We start from the raw sequence: 21549 nt of genomic DNA, 5'->3' as shown, positions 1-21549 counted from the left end.
ACAAGATTTGTTGGTCACTGAGAACACAACCCTGAAAAAAGGTCTAGAGAGTGCTGTTTGGGGTTGAGAACTAGGTGGAAAAAGGCTTGGAATTGTGACCAAAAAATTATAACGCATATAAAAATCCCGTTGTTTGATTCCTCATGCCTTGAGAAAAGAGGACAAAGTGCATTGTTCATACATACACATGGAGGCATCAAGGAAATAGTCTATTCCAATTCCAGTTTTTCCTCCTAATTGAAACTACTGGCTAGAACCTGAATTTGGCTAACTGCTCAGGTCATAATAGGTAACGTTACTTATAAAGCATTACAAAATTGCTCCTCAAGGACATGCCAATCAGAAACAACACAAAAAGCTCAAATCAAGCCCCTGTCTTGGAGAAATTAAAGAACTGCATTTGTCAGGTTTAAGTCCTCACCTGTCTCTTTCGAGAGATTTAGGGTCTCAAATCAGCCTGGTTTGTCTAATTTTTTTAACTAAAGCTTCTCTGCTCCTCTCACACTAGTCAGCTGCTTCCTCCTCTGGCAATTCCAAGGCATATCAGTGAATCTTTGCAAAGTCACAGCAAATGAGTCCCTTCTTTCTCTCTGTTCCTATTTCAGTTTGGACGAGTCTCTCCTTATTTACCTCTAGAGCCAAACTAATAACCGAGAGCAGCTTATGCAATTATCCGGAATAGATAGCAACTGTCCCAGAGGCTTCCGGGCACAAACACAGGGACTGCAGATGGATGGAGATTTCTATTACTTCACGATTGCCATCGTCCTTTCTCCTTCCAATTAATTTAAGTCATTGGTTTCTCGCAATCGATAGACCAAGAGAACTGCCATTATGCGACCACAGACACATTGCTCGCAGCAGGGTCGCAATTCTTGTTTCGATTCCAAACTCCCTGCACAGGGAGGCTCAGGTGCAGAGTGGGACTGTGGCATTGTTAGATTCTGCAGAGCAGAGGGGGGAAACAGGCCTTGATTCAGCAGTCCCCCTGCTTTGCAATTTTTTGGAAGGGAAGCAAAAGCTGAGGCACAAAGCAGCCATAGCCCTAACCAGGCTACAGTTCCTCCTATAAAGGACAAACATGTTATTTTAATAACCCCAAGCTGATGTCTTAAAAAATGATGGACAAAGCTTAGGCTCTTAAGTCCTTACCCTTGGGCATCTAAATACTTATGGAATCATAAAAATTAGGGTTGGAAGGGACTTCAGGAGGTCATCTACTCCAACCCACTGCTCAAAGCAGGATCATACCCAACTAGATTATCCCAGCCAGGGCTTTCTCTAGCCCGGTCTTAAAAACCTCCAAGGATAGAGATTCCACAGCTTCTTTGGGTAACCTGTTTCAGTGCTTTACTACCCTTCTGGTGAGAAAGTTTTTCCTAATACTTGGCCTGACTGTCAAATGCTAAGCACTTAGCAGCTCCCACTGAGGCACCATATGTAAGGACAGAATTTGGCTAAGCATTCCTGAGGGAAAGGCCAATGCCAGTTATCTGCACCCCCACTAAATAGCTGTCTTCAGCCTACATACAAGGGTGGGAGTGCTACAACCAGGAGAGGAGGATACTGAGCAAGGAGGATACCCCATTGAAAGGTAAGGGCCCCTGCAAGAGACTTGTACTATATCAGGACAACCTGGGGCATTCCACAGGCAAAGCACACCCACCATGCACGCTCTGATGAGCTCTGGGTTCTTCCTATATGGTAGACCCAGGTCACCGCAGAGAAGTGGTGCCACCAGTCACCACAGAGAAGTGGTGCCACCACAGGCAGGAACATTGCCCTGGCTCTCTCTTCTAGGTGCCAATGGACTTTTGGCCATAGGCTTTGTCTGCCCAATCCAGCATTTTGTTCCCATCGCACTGCTTGAGTGTACCAGCAGCATCCTAAGACAATGTGGAGTGAATGGGGACAGAGGGCTCCATGAGTTAGACACATCCACCCATTTGGCCTGGCTTGATTTTGCCTTGGACCATGCTGGCCTCTCTCATGCTGACCTGGTGGCATCTACTGCTGCATACAAATAGACTGTGTGATGCCAAAGTACCCAATGTAGAGAAAAGATGTCAGCATTGCTTTTCTGCTCCTCTTCTTCCAGGCAGCCAGCACCAGTGGAGCAGAGCCTGGCTTGCAAATGTTGTGACTGGCATGGGTTAGGCACAGAAATTTGGGGAGGGGGGGGGGAATTTCATAGACATTAGGGCTGGAAGTGGGGAGGATGTGCTGCAATGACAGGGGGATAGCATTCGAAAACCCCTTTCTGGCACAGAACTTGCTCCCTGACAGAACAGACCGCCCAGGCTGTCCATGATCCCTGCTGAATGATCATATTTAAGGACTCCTAGAAAAATACTTGTTTTGTTCCTGCTGGGAACAAGGCACCCGTCTGCACAGTGTGGAACCACAATGCCATGACCAGAAGGTATTGAACAGGGAGGCGCTGATTAGAGCTGGGAAGTGGAGGAAGGCAATGGGTAAGTCAGGAGGGCTATTGACTTAGTGTTTTGTGGGAAGGTAGCAGACAATAGGTTGGGGGTGTCCAGGGGAGACATCCCACTGCAACCTGGGGGATTGGGGACCACCACAGTAAGGACAGCCCCTAGAACATCCATCCTGGCTTCAGCAGGGCTCTAATGCATTAGCCAATTCTACAGAGCCCTCCAATCTGGCTGGATATGGCCAATAGAGTTATTTGGCTTCAAACACTGAGCATGATGTCCCTGTTCTTTAAGAGCCTGATCTCTTTGCCCTACATGTCCTCAATCCACCACATGGGTCGAGAGCACTGGCTGCAGAAAAGGTCATAGAAGGAAAGCAGCTCTTTCTGTTCTAAGGTTCTTGCAACTGCCAGAGCAGCAGAAGAGGGGTTTGCTGTAACCCAGGATCAAGTGCAATGAGTTTAGAGAGAGAAAAATGTAACTCCATCCATTCAAGTATAATGAAGCCCTGAGTTTAGGACAGAAGAGGGGACCATTGTATCACACCTCACCATCACCTACAGCTATTCCCACACCCAGAGGACCTGAAAGACCACATCCCACTCTCATGGGATTTTCCCTGCACTCTTCTCTTCAGTCTCACACTGCAGTATATACCTACATTCCTAGGCAAACATTTTCACGCTTTAGATCTTGGAAGGAACAGAGCACAACACAGGAAAGCACAGCAGGATAGAAGAGGCATTGATTCATACAGTGAACCAATGAAAAAACAGGCGAGGAAAAGGAAGTCCCTCCTGGTTGGCACATCCCAGGACTGACTGAAAAGCTGCCACTCTCCCAAATCATCCGCAGTATTAGCACCATACCTGTGTGGCATGTGAGCGGCCAACTCATTTCATGTATGTGAGTTTCTCTGCCAGTCACTGTGCTCTTCACATACAGAAAAGCAGTTGTGGAGAAGCACATTTCTTAGCAACAGACATGGGGCTACTGATTCCAACGGGAGGTCCAGGTGGGTGTGTTAGAGGGCTCAGAATCAAGGCCTGTAACCTTTGCTTCTGCCTCTAAGCCCAAGTTGTGAAGCTTAAGACTTTTATTTTTCTTGAATCAGATCTGCCAAGGGTTTTCTTTGTTCTCCTCTGAGGTCTGGCTTTCCTCTCACCTGTATGCGAAGGGATACTACTGTAGTCAATGATGCCAAGATCCTCATGCTTCATCCCTCAGCCCCTTTTCCTAATTACTTTCCCTTTCTCTGCCCTCCCCCTCTCACACACGCTATAACGCCTTGCAAGTCACACAACATAAGGTGACCAGAAGCATGGCTTTATACCTGTTTTCCTCATCAGCTACGTGCCATCGCACTGGGCAAGCAACAGGCCTATAGCACAGCAGGATGGAAGAGACACGGCTTCATAGAGACTGACTCTGTCTGCAAGAACCAGCCAGCAGCTTGGGTTCACTCATGAGCCAGACAGTCTGGTGCCAGAACACTTGGCACGTGTTTCAGTGTCTCCATGTAGCTCCCCAAGTCAGCAGCATGAGAACTTGGTTTGGACCAGTGACATGATTCACCTTCCTAGTTCCAAGGAGCCTTGGCCTGCCAGGAAAAAAATCGCCACCTACCATCTCCACCATCAAGACAATTGCCAAGCAGCACAAGGCAGGCAGCCAGAGGAGTTAGCGGTGAGGCTGAGACTGGGGGTGGGGTTTCAGTCTCACACCAATTTGTTTGTTTACATTTTTTAAATAGAAAAAAAAAAGCGAAATAAAACAAAAAAAGTGATGGCTGCAATTCCCATATTAATGAATAAATGAAACACCTCCCAAGAGGATAATTAAATGCTGAGAACCAACCATGTCACCTAAATAAAAAAATAAATAAAAGGAAAACAGAAAGAGAGATAAATCAAGCAACGGCAATTAAGGGAAAAGATGTAAGTGTGATTACTGGAGTACAGGGCAGGGGGCTGGAGAGATGAAGACTGCCAGCAAGTAGACACTTCAGAAAATTATCCTAGGCCCTTGCTAGCCACTGTCTAGTTATTAACCTGAGCACTGACACTATTAATAAAGACAGTATGCAAAGACCCTGCCCAGCCCTGAAGTACTTGCATCTTACCCCAACCATAAATCCAGAAAGAGAACTAAATTTCAAGCTACTGAGTAGAACTGAAAACCCTAGAAGAGGATCTGGTTGCATAGCCCAAATTCTGCCCTGCATAGTGTTTTGTACTCGCTCCTGTCTTCACATCCTCTCAAACACCAGTAACGCAGAAGACAATTGGCGCATGACACTACAATTCCACAGTTATTCAGTGGAGAGTGCTCTTTCCCCTTGTTGTGCATGTGGCCCCACACCTGTATAGAGACCACTCAGAGCCTATCCTCCAAATCAGAACAGCTACTGAGACAGGCATGCTGTGGTCTCTAACAGCACGAGAAGAAAAAAAAACAAGATCTTTCTCCTTTGTTTATGACAGAAGGGATTTTCAGTTGGAGATGCACATTTCATTCACTATAGCTCAAAACCACCAGTTTGAAGCAGAAAATAGGCAAGAAAGAGACCTGAAAGCAAGGGAGATATTAGGCATCCTCCCAACCAGTTTTTTTTCCTGAAGCTGCTCTTGTAATAATTAGAGTTTTACAGGCCAGCACCCTGCACCTGAAGAACACTTCCCCCTCAGCAACATCAATGACCCTTCTGGAAGTCTCTCGCACCGTCTGCGGTATAGTTGGCAAGATAAGAAAACGCTGCACATTCATCTTTGACTTGTCTTACAGTACACATAAGCACACACACATGCAGTCATTTTAAACAATATAGGAGGGGCTAAAATGCTTTAGTGTTCTTACTAGCAAAGATGCAGCTAAAAATACAGCCTGAAAGCTGGACACAAGTCCATTCTAAAAACTGGAAAATCCAAGGCAAATAAAGACACAAAATGCATTTTTTTTTTCAAACTCACACATTTCAAGCCAGTCTTACTGTTTTGGAGGCCTAGCTCAGGACTTCTGCAGACTTGTAAATCAGCAGGATTGCTGGATGTGGGGTGGTTCTGCCTTTCCAGGCATGGCAGGGAGGGCCTGGATTTTAAAGGCCAGGGGGAGGATTTCATTTTTTCCCCTTCAATTTCTTCCATTGTCCCTCAGTGACACACAATAGCTCTGCACCTGGCTCACAATCTTGAAGGCTTATTGATCTCAATGTAATAAGGCACCTCTCCATGAATCTCAGAGGCATCAGGGCCTAATTTGTTGTTACTGATATTCCTTGTATGGGTCTCCAGGCTGTGTTCCACATTACAGGAATTGCTGCATTGATCCTTCAGCAACGAATACAAATAAGCACTAAGGCTGAGCTGGCTGTGACAATGGAAAGCCCACGTAGGTAGCCTTTAGTAGTCACCCTGCTGCAGGCTCCTGTGACCTGCAATCTCACATGTACAGGCACCAACTAAGTCACTAAGGGACGGCAGCCAGGTATAAACTATAAGCACAGGCTATATTGTCTCAATGGTTCATGGGGCCAACCAGATCTATCACAATGGCTCTTGGCTTTTTCCGTAACGAGAACTTTCCACACTGCCGAGGCCCTCTTGGCACCAAGAAACATGGGAAGAACCAAGTGATCATGATGCCCCATCTCTGAGATGTGCCCCACCCTTTCCCCCTCAACCCACTCCCTTCCAGCAAGAGCAGTCCTGCCAAAGAGAAGCCAATACATCCCACCCCTCCCAATGCACACACTGCCTGGGCTCACCACAGACATTCAGTGGATCAGCCAGGCATGCCACCTCAATGCATGCTCCTGGCCACTTGCTGAACTGCTTGAGGTCAGGGCAGCAAGCTTCCAGCCTCCCCAAAGGGAGTAGAAGAGCCAGACAAGGGACACTAAGCAATCTGTGTAACCATCCTGCCAAGCAGGGGTCCTTAAGCAACTCTGTCATACAGAAAGCTGAGGGCCATCCCTCAGGACAGCTGAGCTCTACCACCAGCACGCCTTACCAATCTGCTCTTGTTCATTCCCATGCTTAGCCAGGCGGCTACCTCAGTCTCATCCCACTAGAGCCAGTAGGCTTCTCATTTATTCAACCAAGCCATGTACCCTGCTGTGCAACCATTAGCCATAGTGCACTGAGCAGACAACTCCCTTATCTAACATTACAGCCAGCTTCCAGGGTTCCATTCATATTTTCAGGCAGATCCTTCCACATATGAGGCAGGAGCTTCCTGGCGCCCAGACTTGCCAGGAATAGGGACAAAAGATCTAGCAACACAATCTCATTACCCTGGCTGTCCACACAGGCTCCTCCTCCCTGATCCATCCAACCTTGCCAATGCAATAGGTATTCTTGGCAGATTCCTCATGCCTGGCTTGCTTACAGAGCAGCCCATCAACTGACATTTCCCTGCAATGTAACTAAGTGTTCCTGTCTGCTGGTGAGACCCAGGCAACATCCCTCAGCTATGCCAAAGGATACACACCTCTCTATGCTACACTGACAACAACAGGATGTAGCATAAGAATGGCACACAGGGATGGGATGGGATGGGCTGAGAAACAGGCATCCATGCTTTCAGGGCAAAGGGTTTTCGCTCAGCTCTTTTCCAGTGAGGAGGGAGAATTTTTCCTGTAACAGCAGCCCCTTGTCCTCTTTCCCAAGGAGAAGACATGCTAGTGTTGGAACCCCCAGGCGTGGCTGGTGAACTCAGACTGGTGGGGCGGTGGAGCATCCCACAGATGCAGTGGTGGGGGAAGAAGGGCTGAAGCCGGCTGGCAGCAAGGGAGAAGGGGGGGTTTGCAGCCTCCCTGCTATCAGCCAGAGTGCCTGGCCAGCTGCAAACCCCCACCCCCTCCCCACACTCCCGTGGGATGCTCTACTGCCCCACCAGTCTGAGTTCATCAACCATGCCTGGAACCCCCCTGTTTTTCTAAGATGGTCTCGACTGCCCTCTCCAAAAATACAAGCCAGAGCGAAGCTCCACAGCTGGCCGCATGCTCCTGTGCTCCAGGCTAGAAAAGTCTCAAGCACACTCACGGTCTGAACGATCCTCTGTGCGGGTCCTTTCCTGCCAGGATCCTGCTGTCATTCACAACCCAAAGGGTGATACTTGTCTGCACACTCACTGCATGAATGGTCTCCAATGAGGGTGGAAGGGGGTCTCCACTGCCAAACAATAGAGCCAATGGGTCCGCTTGGTCTGCAGAGGAGAATACAGAAAAGAATTAGGATGGAAATAAAACAAACCTAGGCTAGGAGCTGTAGATGGACCCATCACCTCTCAGCCCTCTCCATTCACACAGGAGGGGCTATCTCCGTGCCCCACAAAGGTAAGGGGAGCATCTCTGAGGTTCCCATCACCAGAGCTCCTTCTGTCCCATCTGAGAGACATCTCTCCCCACAGGTTTCATAGTTGGTAGAGTTGGAAGGGACCTGAGGAGACCATCTAGTCCAACCCCCTGCCGTGGCAGGAAAGAGTACTGGGGTCAAACAACCCTGGCCAGATGTTCATCCAGCCTCCTTTTAAAGACCCCCAGGGTAGGAGCCAGCACCACTTCTTTTGGAAGTTGGTTCTGGGTCCTAGGCTCCCTGACCATGAAATAGCGCTTCCTAACGTCTAGCCTGAAACTACCCTCTGCTAGCTTGTGTCCGTTGTTTCTTGTAACTCCCGGGAGTGCTCGGGGGAACAGGGACTCTCCCAATGCCTGCTAGTCCCCCCTGACCAGTTTGTAGACTGCCACTATATCCCCTCTCAGCCTTCTCTTATGGAGGCTGAACAGGTTCAGGTCCCTCAGCCTCTCCTCGTAGGGCCTGCCCTGCTGACCCCTGATCATGCGGGTGGCCCTCCTTTGGACCCTCTCCATATTGGCCACATCCCTCCTGAAGTGCGGCGCCTAGAGCTGGACACAGTACTCCAGCTGTGGCCTGACCAGTGTCGCATAGAGGGGAAGGATCACCTCCTTGGACCTGCTCAAGATGCATCTGTGGATGCATGACAAAGTATGGTTGGCCTTCCTGACTGCGTCCCCACACTGTCGGCCCATGTTCATTGTGGCATCAATGATGACTCCAAGACCCTTTTCTGTCTCAACACTGGCGAGAAGGGAGTTTCCCAGCCTGTAGGTGTGCCGCCAGTTCTTCCTCCCCAGGTGCATTACCCTGCACTTATCAGTGTTGAAGGTTTGCCTATGTCCCACATGGGGAGGAGCCATCACTGCCCCTTTCACCAGCCAGGGCACCCTCTGGGTCACACAGAATGGAACTGTGGGCCTCTTGGCCTCCTCCCAGAGTAGGGTAAAGAGCACTCAGGGAGGGGGACCCCAAGGGGACACTCCCCTATCTCCAAACCCCTGAACCTCAGAACTCTCCTTACCCCTTACAAAGGGGCATATTCATGTTTTCAACATCTCCCATACACCTCACTGCTCCACACTGGGTCAAAGTCCCCACTGCATCTCTGGTTGCCTTTGTCCACAGACTATACTCTACATAGGCTGTCTCAGGCACCTGCTGCCAGTGGGCACATGGCTAGCATACTGGTTGCATCCCTTGGGGAGGAGGGGAGGGATTAGTTCTGGTTTACTTCTTCTTTTATTACTGTACCAGCAGTGCAATGGGAAGTGCTGCATCCCTCCATCCCCTCCCCCTTTCAACATGAATTCTTTATCAACTACTTTGATGCCCAGATAGCAGGCAGGGGGAGATCCTCTCTTCCCAGAAGTGCCAATTAACGTAGCAGCTCCCTGGCTTCCCATCTTGAAGACCAACTCCTCACCCAGTCCAAATTCTGCATTTTATTAACTGCTCTGAGATCATCTGCAGGAAGATCTGAACAGCACAGCAACACATGCAGCAAGGAGGTATTCTAAGCTCCCCAGCGCATAAGCAGAGCAAAAGACCTGCCCAAGTCATCAGGAAAAAAGGACATGGTACATTTGAAAGAGGACAAAGCACAGGAAGAGCTGTTCTATCCCCCATGGGCAAACCGTAACTTCTCCACTGCACCCAACACATTCTCTCTCCTCTCCCATCATAAGAGAGCTGACCCATCGTTACTACACATTGTTTGGAGTGCGGTGTAATTCAGCACTGTCTATTGTGCTGGACAAAGTACCTGCACAGTGATAGACAGTCCTTGCCCACAAAAACTGTCTAGATGGGCAGTGTGCTTCCGATTCCATCAGCCCCACATCTCCATGTCCTAGGCCCATCATACACAACAGACCAGCTTAGCCAGGAACTCCAGAAAATCTAACAGGCTCCAGTCAGGTGAACACATACTAATTCATTCTGCTCAGACTCCCTGGGGCAGGGTCACAGGCCAAGCCCAGCTTTGGTTCAATTGTGTTGCCCCCACTTGCACTTAGGTTGAAACTGCCCCCTTTGCCTGTAAAGCACAAGGCATATTAATGACACTGTACAGATGCTCCTGATAATTAGAGTGGAGAGATTATGGATGACAAGAAGTGGGAGGGATCTGAACCATGTCACCACCACAGGAAACAGGGGGAGGACAATGGAAACACAGAAGCCATTGGCCCAGGCTGCTTCTACCAGGTGTCCCAGCCCCTGATATGCGTGACATTTGCATGTATGTATTGCATCTTTTGTATGTAAAGAGCATCTTATACCAATTGGATTAGAAAGGCCACACTGTATTTAAATAGTCTAAATGGGGAACTAACCTGATGGGATATAATCTGTGGTGAGTCTTCAAGATAAAACAACAGTTGGGAATGGTGCAGGAGAAGTGGCTATGAAAGACTTGCATTCTCATATGGAAGAGCATGGACATATTATAGCAAAGGTAACCTACTCCTGCCCCACATACCCATCCTTCTAACGGAGACCCTCTGAAGCAGCATGTGAGGAAGGTGCTGGAACTGCAGACTGGGTAGACAGGACACTAGCTCCCTAGTATTCATTCTGCACATCCTCAGCACTTCCATCAAGGTTCATGTCAATAAGCTTAAGCCCTAGAAGAGACAGGGAACCAAGCACTGGGAGCACAGGTTCTGAACCTACAGCATCTATGATCCCCTGATTTATTCCAGGGCTCTGATGCCTTTCCATGCTCACTACCTCCTGCTTCCACACTAGCTAGTCCCCCTTGCCCTGAAGTAGCTTTGCATCTCAGATTTCTCACCAACAGCCCATTCACTCCTATTAAAGTTGGTGACAGGCTTCCAACACCATCAGTGAGAACAGGACCCCCTGCTCACACTGCCTTGTTCACCTCTTCTCTTCAGGTTTGATACCAAAAAGCAGGGAGCTAAGCACCCTGATTTTCCTTGAGATGAGGGTCCTAGCAGTAGGCACAACTGGACCCTGGACCTCAAGGAGCAGACTGACCTACATGAACCTAAACCACTCAGGTCAGGGCTAGCCCTCTAAAAACAACATCCGTGCCAGACGTCTGGTTGGATTCCATGGAAGCCAAGGGAGATTTTTGGCAGCCACCTCAGTGGGAACAGAGCTAGATTCTTCATTTCCATTTTAAGTTGGCATGTTGAAGACTTTCTGCTGCAAAACTGATCCTTCCCCACCATCCTTTTTCATAGCCTCAATAAAGTGGTTCCTTCACATCAGCCCACTGGGGACTACAGAGGTCCCAGAAGACATAGGTAGATGCCAATCTTGGACTAATAGTCAAGAAGAGGTGAAAGCCAGATTGTAGCAGAGGAGCAATGGAAGTCCATCTGGGACTTACCCAGTATGCCCTGCACAGAAGCAACAAGGATGTGACCAAGACTCGCATGGACATGATCTATTTGACATGTGCCAGAGGACAAGGGGGCAAACACTGCAAGTGGTAGGGCAAAATACCCAACGTATACACACACCCTTGCACCCTCCTCTCCTGAGGAGAAGGTGGTGAGTGAATGCTCCTTTGAACTGTGCTATTAGGTGCACGCACCAGACTGAAGCTGTATATTCAGTTCTATCTTTGTATCACACTTCAGACATGAATAGAAGGCCCTGCAAGTAATTTGTGCAAGTAATTGAGGAAACTGTATTTGTAAAGCACAGACAGCTGGATTAGAAAGGTGAAGCTTAAGAAGCTGATGAAGAGAGTTGCTGATGATGGATAAGAAAGTGGAACCCGAGTTCACCTTCAATACGGTATTCCACTGCATACTGGTGAACAAGTTAAGAGGCTGTGACTTGAATGATTACACAGTCCGGTACATGGCAAATTGGCTAGAGGGTCAAACCCAGAGAGTTGTAGTGGATGGGTCGGTTTCGACCTGAAAGGACGTGGGCAGTGGGGTCCCGCAGGGCTCGGTCCTCAGACTGATACTCTTCAATGTCTTCATCAGTGACTTGGATGAGGGAGTGAAGTGTACTCTGTCCAAGTTTGCAGATGCTGCAAAACTGTGGGGAGAAGTGGATACACCGGAGGGCAGGGAACAACTACAGGCAGACCTGGACAGGTTGGACAAATGGGCAGAAAACAACAGAATGCAATTCAACAAGGAGAAATGCAAAGTGCTGCACCTAGGGAGGAAAAATGTCCAGCACACCTACTAGGAAATGACCTGCTTGGTAGCATGGAAGCAGAAAGGGATCTTGGAGTCCTAGTGGACTACAAGATGAATATGAGTCGTCAGTGTGATGAAGTCATCAAAAAAGCTAGCTGTACTTTATCACGCATCAACAGGTGCATGACAAATAGAGCCAAGGAGGTGATGCTGCCCCTCTATCGGGCTCTGGTCAGACCACAGTTGGAATACTGCGTGCAGTTTTGGGCGCCACACTTCAAGAGTGATGTGGATAACCTGGAGAGGGTCCAGAGAAGGGCCACTTGTATGGTTAAGGACTTGCAGGCCAAGCCCTACGAGGAGAGACTAGGGCATCTGGACCTCTTCAGCTTCTGCAAGAGAAGGTTGAGAGGTGACCTTTTGGCTGCCTATAAATTCATCATGGGGGCGCAGAAGGGAATTGGTGAGGCTCTACTCACCAAGGCGCCTCCGGGGGTCACAAGAAATAATAGTCATAAGCTAGCAGAGAGCAGATTTAGACTGGACATTTGGAGGAACTTCTTCACAGTTAGAGTGGCCAAAATCTGGAATGGGCTCCCAAGGGAGGTGGTGCTCTCCCCTACCCTAGGGGTCTTCAAGAGGAGGTTAGATGGGCATCTGGCTGGGGTCATCTGAACCCAGCACTCTTTCCTGCCTATGCAGGGGGTCGGACTCAATGATCTATTGAGGTCCCTTCTGACCCCAACATCTATGAATCTATGAATCTTTTTGCTAGACACTCCCAGTGGTAGTAAGGCAGGAAGGACCAAGATCAAACAAGAGGCTGAGTCTAAGAGTAAGAAAAAGTGCAAGTCTTCTGAACCTGCTGCAGTGCTACAGGCAAAATTATGCTGCACAAGAATTTGCTGCCAGAAACCACCTTGGGGACTGCACTGATAGCCTCTAGGAATTAAGTTCATTTTAGCAACGTGGTTGGCTGAGAACCGCAGGTTGGCCCCTCTGGACACCAGCCATATTATACAAGGAGAGAACCAGAGGAAGAATGGATGAACTCAATAAATGGAGAACTATGTCAGGGGGAGGTACTGCTGCCAAATGTAACCCCCTGGAACCACTCACCACACCTCTGTATTCCCAGCCACAGCAATCCCAGAACAGCTGGTTCAGTCTCCTCTAACATTCAAAGTCCACACAGAACATACTTTAAAGGTCATTACTGTGGTTTGCTTTGTTAATTGGTGCTAATCAGACAGATTTCTTGGCAAAGAAAAGACAACGTTTGGAAAGAAATCAGCAGACTTTATAAAAACAGAAGACAAGGACCAAACTCCTCTCTTGTCAGAGATCACACAGCCCCTCCCAGGAAGGGAGGGGCTGTGCCTTCACAGCCAAGCTGGTCAAGGAAGTGAAAAGATAATTGCATGAAAGACTGTGAAGTTTCAGAGCAGTTTCCATTTCGAGAGGGAGAATCATGTGTTTAATTCTGAGGTATTTTTTTAAAACAGCTAAAGCTTGCATTGACAGAGTCCTATGTTTTTAACCCCTCCTCCCCTTTTCTGCTTCTCTTTGCCATCAAGAACAACAGTGACCAGCATCCCAGGCTCTCTCCCACTCCCTCAGTTTTCCACTTGTAACTTCACACAAGAGTTAACCATTTCTTGTGAGACATTTCAGACAATTCCAGGAATTTTTGTTTCCAATAAAACCTCTGTGGGAAAGCAAGAGGGCTCATACAGGAAGGTAGAACCGAGTGGAAGTTTGCAGCACTAACTACCCAGTCTGGCTTCAGCATCCCTTCCACTGCAGGGGACAACTGCCTGTACACTCAGGTCTCTCTATGTGACGGTTGCGTTCCAAAAAAACTTCACATAAAGTGAATTTGCATAAAGCAAATCCATTATTACATGTAATTAATAGGGATATGTACCAGCCTCACTCAACTGCCCCCCCAAACCATGACAAATTCAAACAGTAATCACACAATACAATAACTGCTGTACAGAGAGGCTGCGAGCTCCCTGCTGTACCGAGTCATGCTTGCCAGACCGCGGAGGCACCTGGGGCAGGGAACAGAGGGGCCGTGCGGAGAAGGTGCTCACCCCGCGCTGCAAGCAGGGGCACGAGCAGCAGGCGTGCTGCCGAGGCAGCGCGCGGTGAGTACCTTCTCTGCACAGCCCCGCTGTTCCCTGCCCCCGAGCCTCCATAGCCCAGCAGGCATGACCCAATACAGCAGAGAGCTCGTAGCCACACCAGGCAGCCCTGGTGTTCCCAGCCATGCTGGGTCACGCCCATCAGGCTGGAGAGGCATCCAGGGCAGGGAAGCAGGGCACCAAGGAATGGTGGCTGTTTGCCCTGAGCTGCCCTGGGGATGGTGCTCCATGCCTGCTGCTCTTTTAGGGGCGCAGCCCTGCACCACAGGAGGCGTGTGGCCAGGGCAGCGAGGTGCAGGGCCTGAGACCAGACAGGGAGAGGAGCCGAGCCAGGCCTAGGATCAGGGCCAGGGCCCACTGCACTGGTGCGTCCGCCCCTTCCCTTAGGAAGTATGCATGGCAGCGGGAACTTGACCCTCCCCCTGCCCAGACAAGCCACTGGAGGCTCCATCCTGCACTGGGGCCCTGCAGCTGCACACTCTGGCCCCGGGCCCAGCAGCCTCAGCCCTGCCCACCTCCCTCCCTACAGGGGCCTCAATCCCCCTCTTCCCCACCACTTACTTGCTGGAGCTGCCCACAAGGCTACTTGGGGCCACATGCATGCACATGCCACCCCTTGTCTCACTGCCTTCTTTCCGCTTCCTCCCAACTCCCTGCAGGCTGGAACTCTGCCAGCCTGCAGGGAGCTCATTGCCGGCCGACTTCTCATAAGATCAGATTTTTCTCACACAAAGCAAATTTCTGGTATAAATAAGGTTGTTGCATATAAGCAAATTCACACAAAACCAATTAACAAAGAGAGACCCGAGTATATAAGTATCTGCTCACCTGCTTCCTCAACTCTGACAGACTCCTGCCATACCCAAGTTCCTTCTGCACCCCGCTCAGGGCCCACTTTTATTCTTCAACATAAAGCTTAAACAAAACATAGCAGTCCCTCTGCATACCATGGGCTACAGCTCCAGGGCAAGGTTTTCCACTCTCAGTACTGAACGGACAGACCTATTAACAAAGCCTCTTACAACCACCTCTAACACAAGCCACTTACTGCCTTTATAATCCCTTGTCCCCTTCCCAGTTGAGGCTGATAACTGAACAAGGCTGGCATACCAGCTGGCTGAATCCTGGCTCCTTGGCCCTAAAAGGGGCAGGCTATCACACCATAAAACACAGCAGAATTTGGCCCATAATTGTTTGTCCCTAGCTGCCTTTAATTCCTCTTTTATTTTAGAATCCTGGACAATCATAGGTATTTGCAAAGACAAGGTACAAAAAGAGCCCCTGCTGGAGGCCAGAGTGGAGTCAGAGCTCTGAAGCATCTGTCCTATGGGGACAAAGATACTGCATCCCACTGCAGTCAAAGACAGGAGGCAAGGCAGCAGCCTCAAGAGGATCTCACTATATGTCAAAACGCTGCAGCGCATTCTCCAGGCACACTGCTGAGAGGATCTGTATTGTTATTCATCATAAATTCTACAATTCCCTGACTCTTGCCACCAATTAATGATGAGTCTCAGAGCCTCCCCCCGGCAAAGAGTGCTACTGCCTTTTTACATATGGTAAAACTGGAGCAGAGAGAGTGACGGGGCTTACCTGAGGTACCATGGTGAATCCACTGAAGATCTGGAGATGTGCCATGCCCCTCCACTAACAATGCCAGCTGTTTGGTTCCATGTAAATTTGCCTGTTCTTACTCAGGATGGACACAACAAACTAAGCCCAGTCCCACACTGAATTTATTAGTCCCACACTGAATTTATTAAGTGAGAGGGGACAGGGTTGTATAAGGTATGATGTGACTAAGCATCTGGCCAACACTGTCCTGCCTGCTGTCATCTAGGATAGGGAACTGATGTCCCTTACTCCAGTGTGAGAGGCTGAAGAAAGAAGAAATTAATGGCTTGAAGACTGATCTCTACCTATGCTATTCAGGAGGTGGAACTGCAGCCCTGGACTAGAAAGTGGTAGTGAGCCACAGGCTTTTTATGAAGCTGTTTCTGGTTTACAAGCATAGACCATGAAAACTCCCAGGCAATTTCCATTTCTTTAGTGCACTGCAGCCATATCCTAGGTAGGCACCAAAATCACCTTGGCTTCACAGCCTTATCTTCTCAGTGTCTTACAAACAGCTATTTCCAGGATCCTGGGTTCTGATCAAAAGCCAGCAAACACCTAACCCTCTGGATGCTCAACCTTTGATACCAACCACTAAATGAGGGCACTGGACATAGCAGGAGGGTGGTCTGTTTAGCAGAGCAGCTCCAAAGAAAAACTAGAATATAGGGTCACGTTCTGTGCCACAGAATCCATAAAATGGAGTGCTAGCATCCAGGCTCTTAGCTACAGAGTTCAGCTGGAACTATAAACTTAGGATTACCAGTGCCAGGCTTCAGATTCCCATCATCTGAATACAGCAAGAACTATACTGTGCAATACCAGCAATCAAACACCCAGTTCCCTGCTTGTACCCTTTCCTCAGGAAAATCTCCCCTTGATTTCAACTGCAGGCTTGCCAATGTAGGGAGTCTAGGATCGGTTCCAGTCTCAATGTAGTGGGAAACACACATTAAGACGCTCTGTGCTAGGATTTAGCCAGGCAGAAAGTCTTCCAATTCAGAAGCAGACTCACCAGGAGAATGGCGTGTGTGTACTTAGTCTGACCAGCTGTTGATCCTTGCTGTAGATGATGTCTGCCTGTACCTCCCATCAGACAGCTCTCAGTGCTTGCACAACAAACTACAGTGCCAAGAGGTGCCTACTGCATCAGTCTGTGGCAACAAGAGAAGAGGGAGTGGGAGGGAAATGACAATGGGGCAGTGCTAGGGAGGCAAGTCGTTTTTAACTTACAAGCTTGAAACTGTACTGTTGAGAGAGGAAAAACCTGGAGGGACAGATCCTGCTTTCATTCATGCATTGGGAGGTCTCTGCATCTGGGGTGTCATAAGGAGAAGGGGAAGTATAAGAAGAGGACACCCAAATCCCAGTGATAACTCTTCCAGGGACTTTAAAAATCCCAGCCCAATCAAATCAAGTGCTGCTATATACAGACAAGCAAGCCGTAACATGGAACGGAAAAGGAAGGAACACTATTTGCTCTTCAGCATCCTCAAACCAGCCAGGACTTCTGCTACCAAGCTATCCTTTCCCCCAGTAAAGGGGCAGGGGAGAGAGAGAGAGAGAGAGAAATTCCAGCTCAGCTGCTATTCAGGAAGCTGTGAAAATAAATGCCCCAATCCTGCCAGGTGCTAAGCTCCACTGAAGCCAACAGAAGATGTAAGTGCTGCACATTGGGACCGTTAACACCAACCTGCCTGGGGCATGCGTCCTTAGAACATTCCAAGAACTGTGTGATCAAGGGCACTGTCTAATCCAGGCCTTACTGAAAATCCAAGAGAAACTATCTTTCCATCGATATCATGTAGCTTTCATGTCTATAGCCCAGGAGGAGGTCAGATCTGATAGCATGCATTCCTTGGTACAATTTCCCTTCTCTTGGAGAAAAGCTGAAACTCATCAGCTTGTGCAAAAGGTTTGCCCTGTTATTGAACTGTAAACCTAGCAGGGGGTCTTTAGGATGGTATCAAATGCTGAGAGAAGGAGCAACTGGGAAATATCCCAATGAACAGAAGGCAACTATTCACCAGATCTATCTGCCCTTGATAATTATGTATGGATTTACAGGGACTTTCCCACTGATACTCTTGTTGTAACCAGGCAGAATACATTAGTGTCCCAAAAGGAGCTGGTGCTGCTCCATTCCTTTCATGCTATATCTGCAGCATGCCCATCAGATCAGGAGTGCTAGGGGTAGCTGCACTGATTTCAACAGTGTATGAACTCTAGAGGTGTTCATAGGGTGCACATGACACTATGAAGTAACTACTCCATAAAACATTCATCTGTCTGCTACACTAAAATGTATGGGCTTGGTAATGGATGTGTCCCAAGGCACTGGTCTGAACTAAGGACTAAATGCCTTCCACATAGCCATTTACGATGGTAGTGTGCTGAGAATCCTGAACCATATTAAGTTCATTAAGTTAGAGGAGCACAGATACTAAGGGGAACAGCAGCAAGGGCCTGACTGGGGCTCTCAGCTACTGATACAGATATATAAATAGCCAGTCTGTGTTCTGTGAAGATAAGTTAACTTAGGGAAATAGATGAGTTCTAATTGATTTTATCCTTGTAAATCAAATAAACCAATAGCAAATTTACCAATGCTTGTCTCTCTGTTTGCCTGGTTTTTACTGGCAGGTGCCTCATTAACTTGTGTTGTTGGCATCTCTCAGCAAATCTGAAACCTTGTTTTTAGCCTATGGGGAGGCTGTTGTTAATGGCACATAGCACAGCCTTCAACTCCTAACACTCCAGGAGAAGTTCAAATCTTGTTGCTCACGTGCTAATGCTTGAGACCGGCAGATGAGGTTAGAGAGAGCTGGAAACATGTGGACGATGAAGAACAGCAAGACAGCTGTTCCTAGTGCTTGCTGTGGGTCTCTGCCATTATTTGGATGTTTTACCAGGCTGTTCCCTCCATCTGCTGAATCTGGCAAATACATTTTAGTGCTTTCAAGTTTGCTCAGCTCAAGTCTTCCACTTTACACTAACGGGAGCACTGGGCTGAAACAAACACAATCTGTCCACTGAGGATTGGTGAAAGATATGTTAGGTCATTTCAGAGTCAGGGAGTGACTGCAGGTTTGCGGTTGCTCTAAGGGGGTGAAAGAAACCATTTTAACAGCACACAAGCAGACTCCTCAAAAAAACCCAAGCAAACTGATCAAGATCCTAAACGATAAAGGGAAAGAGAGGCCTGATCCCCAGCAAATGTAAACACAGGAGCTGGCCAACAGCTTTCCTGACACTCAAATATTTTCAAAATAATGAAACATTTTCTCATTTGTGATTAAAACTTCAAAAATGGTCACAAACCAACAGCCCAAGCTTTCTTTCTGCTTTGGGTCAGTTGAAATATTTCATTTCTAACTGTCTGGCTTAAAAAAAAAAAAAAAAAGTTAAAGAACATAAAAATTTTCATCCCAGCCCAGGGTCCTGGTGCCTGTAGACTTCATAAACTACAGCAGTTTTCCCTTGTTCCCTCTGCACTGACATGACATGTTTCCAAGCCTCTAATGTCTTTTCCTCTGAAAAACACCCCAATCTTTTAGGGTGAAAAAAGCCTGTAAAGAAATAGACAAAATACTTTTGCAAAGCTCTCAGGCAACTGCATCAGCAGTTTCTCCCTCTATTTTCTAAATCAAAAGTTCAGTATCTACCTTCCTTCTCCCACAATAACAGCTAAAGCTGGCAAACACCAGTGAATGCAGCTTCCTCCCACATTAGATGCATGTAGGAGGAAAAGCAGACACATTGGCCAAACCCAGCGGTTCCCAACCTCGGGTCGCAACCCAAATGAGGGTTGCAGGGGCAATGCTGGCGGTGCCACACACAAAGGACAACCCACATTGCATGCCAGGAGCTCCCCCACCCCTGGGCCACCGCCGTACTTTGCTCCCAGCAGCAGGTTGTGGCAAAAAAAGGCTTTGGAACCACTGGCCTAAACCCTGACATGGGGGGGGGGGGGGGGGGGAAGGGGGCAGAGGAGGGGCTGTTTGAAGAGAGGAGCTTTTTTGCTTCCCTGCCAAATCAAATGCCACAGTGTTGGCAGATATGGGTGTGGAAAATGGCACACTTGCCTCATTCAGCCACAATTCTAGTCACTCCATTCTAGCAGAGCTCCTCAACCTTCATTGGAAACTTCTTAGAATGAGAGACAGGACACCGGACCCCAGAGCACAGAGCAACCCACTGCTGCCAAGACCTCATGCTCCCTGGAAGAAGGACCACATTGAATCACATAGCAACCCAACACCACACTTCACTATAGCTGATAGAATCAGATGAGAGTAGATTTTAGCCCTTTGTGCCCCTGCTGAACCAGCCTGAGGTTGTTGTTTGCCCTCAACAGTCTTCTCATCCTATTGTATTTGCCATGGGGATTAAGTTTTACTTTGGTTCCTGGCCTCGCATTCTCAGCACACCCTAGTTATGACTAGCTGAGGTGACTCTTTCCAGTGGTACAGAGTAAGGTGGTCTAAGCCCTTCGGTATCTTTTAATTCCTAGCCTTCCTCACAGGGTTCTCTCTAACCCTGTATCTTCAGGCAAGGCTCCAAAATACATAGGGTAGAAGATTTATTTTCTACAGGCCCATTCAGTGTGAGATCTGCGCGTGTTCCTGCAGTGACCTTTTCTCTAGGCACTGCTGGACTGACCCAATGATCTTTGTAGAGAGGGAGGGAGGAAGTGAAGTCTGATGCAATGTGCAAATCCTCTGCCACATCAGCTCCAGACACCAGAGAAAATAACTTCTGTCTTCACCAGTACCTCAACATTGTTAGTTGCTTTTAGTCCCTCTTCTGTCAGCTTCCTATCATCATTTCTTGTTAATTGCTACTAATTAAATAAAAGTGCTGTGGGCATGAACCACACACCATCAGTCATCTGCACTGGCTCATCAGAGATGATGGTGACCAGTTCAAGGACAACTACTGTCCTTTTCTCCCAACTCTCTAAACCCTTGGTGAGGGAGATGATACTTTGAGAGCAGAATGGGCCTTGTAAACAAACTCCAGCCCTGATGCTTGCAGCCTCTAGCTCTGCCTTAATGACAGCCCTACTAGGTCTCTGAGGTGTATTTGAATGCTGCTACTAGGCTACACAGAGCAACCTCTTCTGCCCCCGCTGCAGCTGCAAGTCCCTTCCAACACAATCTCACTGAAGCAAGGCTATATGGGGGAGGATGGCTACTCTTTGCCCTCCACTCCTCTCAAAGGCAGGTTTTATGCAACCAGCTCAACCAGGGGAATACAAAGAAGCTATTCCAGGGAGGACCTTGAAAAAAACGTCATTCCAGGATCTACCCTTGGTAGATGTGAATTAAACCACCTGTCTCAAATAGGTAGAGGATTTTCTTCCTCTATTCACTTGTAAAGGGGGACATAAGGGGGAAACCCCAAATGCAATAACTTTCTACTAAGGTGAGACTCTAGGTAGAGCTAAATAAACATCACCTTTGAGAGGAGCCTTTCTCTTTTGTAATTTGAGAACTCTTGCCCTCTCAGCTGTATCTTGTTAGAATCCAGGACTGCTGGAAACAAGCTCAGACACCTAAGGCCTTGCTCTGTGCTCCCTCAATGCCAGGACTATAGGAGAATGCATGCTTAAGGTCCAAGCCAAGGTATCCTGGAGTTTCCTTCTACAAATGAAGACCTACGAAACTCTCCCCTGAGATGTGAAATAGGCAGAAGTGTGCAATGTGCTTGAAGGCTCAGACTCACAGCTCCTAGTGAGGAAAAGAGGCCTGGCAGGACTTTGGTAGTCACCTGGCTGGTAGGACGGACAACCTCAGTCCCAAGAGCAGAGGAGCTGAGTGAGTTCTGTGTTTCTGTATTCCTTAGGAATGTAATCTAG

At 48.2% G+C, this 21549-nt stretch overlaps 1 protein-coding gene across 7 annotated transcripts in view; it reads right to left on the bottom strand.

The window, feature by feature from the left end:
• The window catches only part of DLGAP4 (DLG associated protein 4), a 352337-nt gene that overhangs the window by 278377 nt on the left and 52411 nt on the right, over positions 1 to 21549 (bottom strand). For all 7 annotated transcript variants that reach the window (XM_059733235.1, XM_019484656.2, XM_019484657.2 and 4 more), the window contains exon 2: positions 7481 to 7643. The gene's annotated coding sequence lies outside the window, so the exon portion shown is untranslated. The remainder of the gene's footprint in view (positions 1 to 7480; positions 7644 to 21549) is intronic.

The sequence above is a fragment of the Alligator mississippiensis genome, chromosome 9 (assembly GCF_030867095.1).
Source record: "Alligator mississippiensis isolate rAllMis1 chromosome 9, rAllMis1, whole genome shotgun sequence".
In the NCBI taxonomy this organism is placed as follows: domain Eukaryota; kingdom Metazoa; phylum Chordata; order Crocodylia; family Alligatoridae; genus Alligator; species Alligator mississippiensis.
The sequence above is the reverse complement of the archived record's forward strand: the minus strand, read 5'-3'. Positions and strand labels throughout refer to the sequence as shown.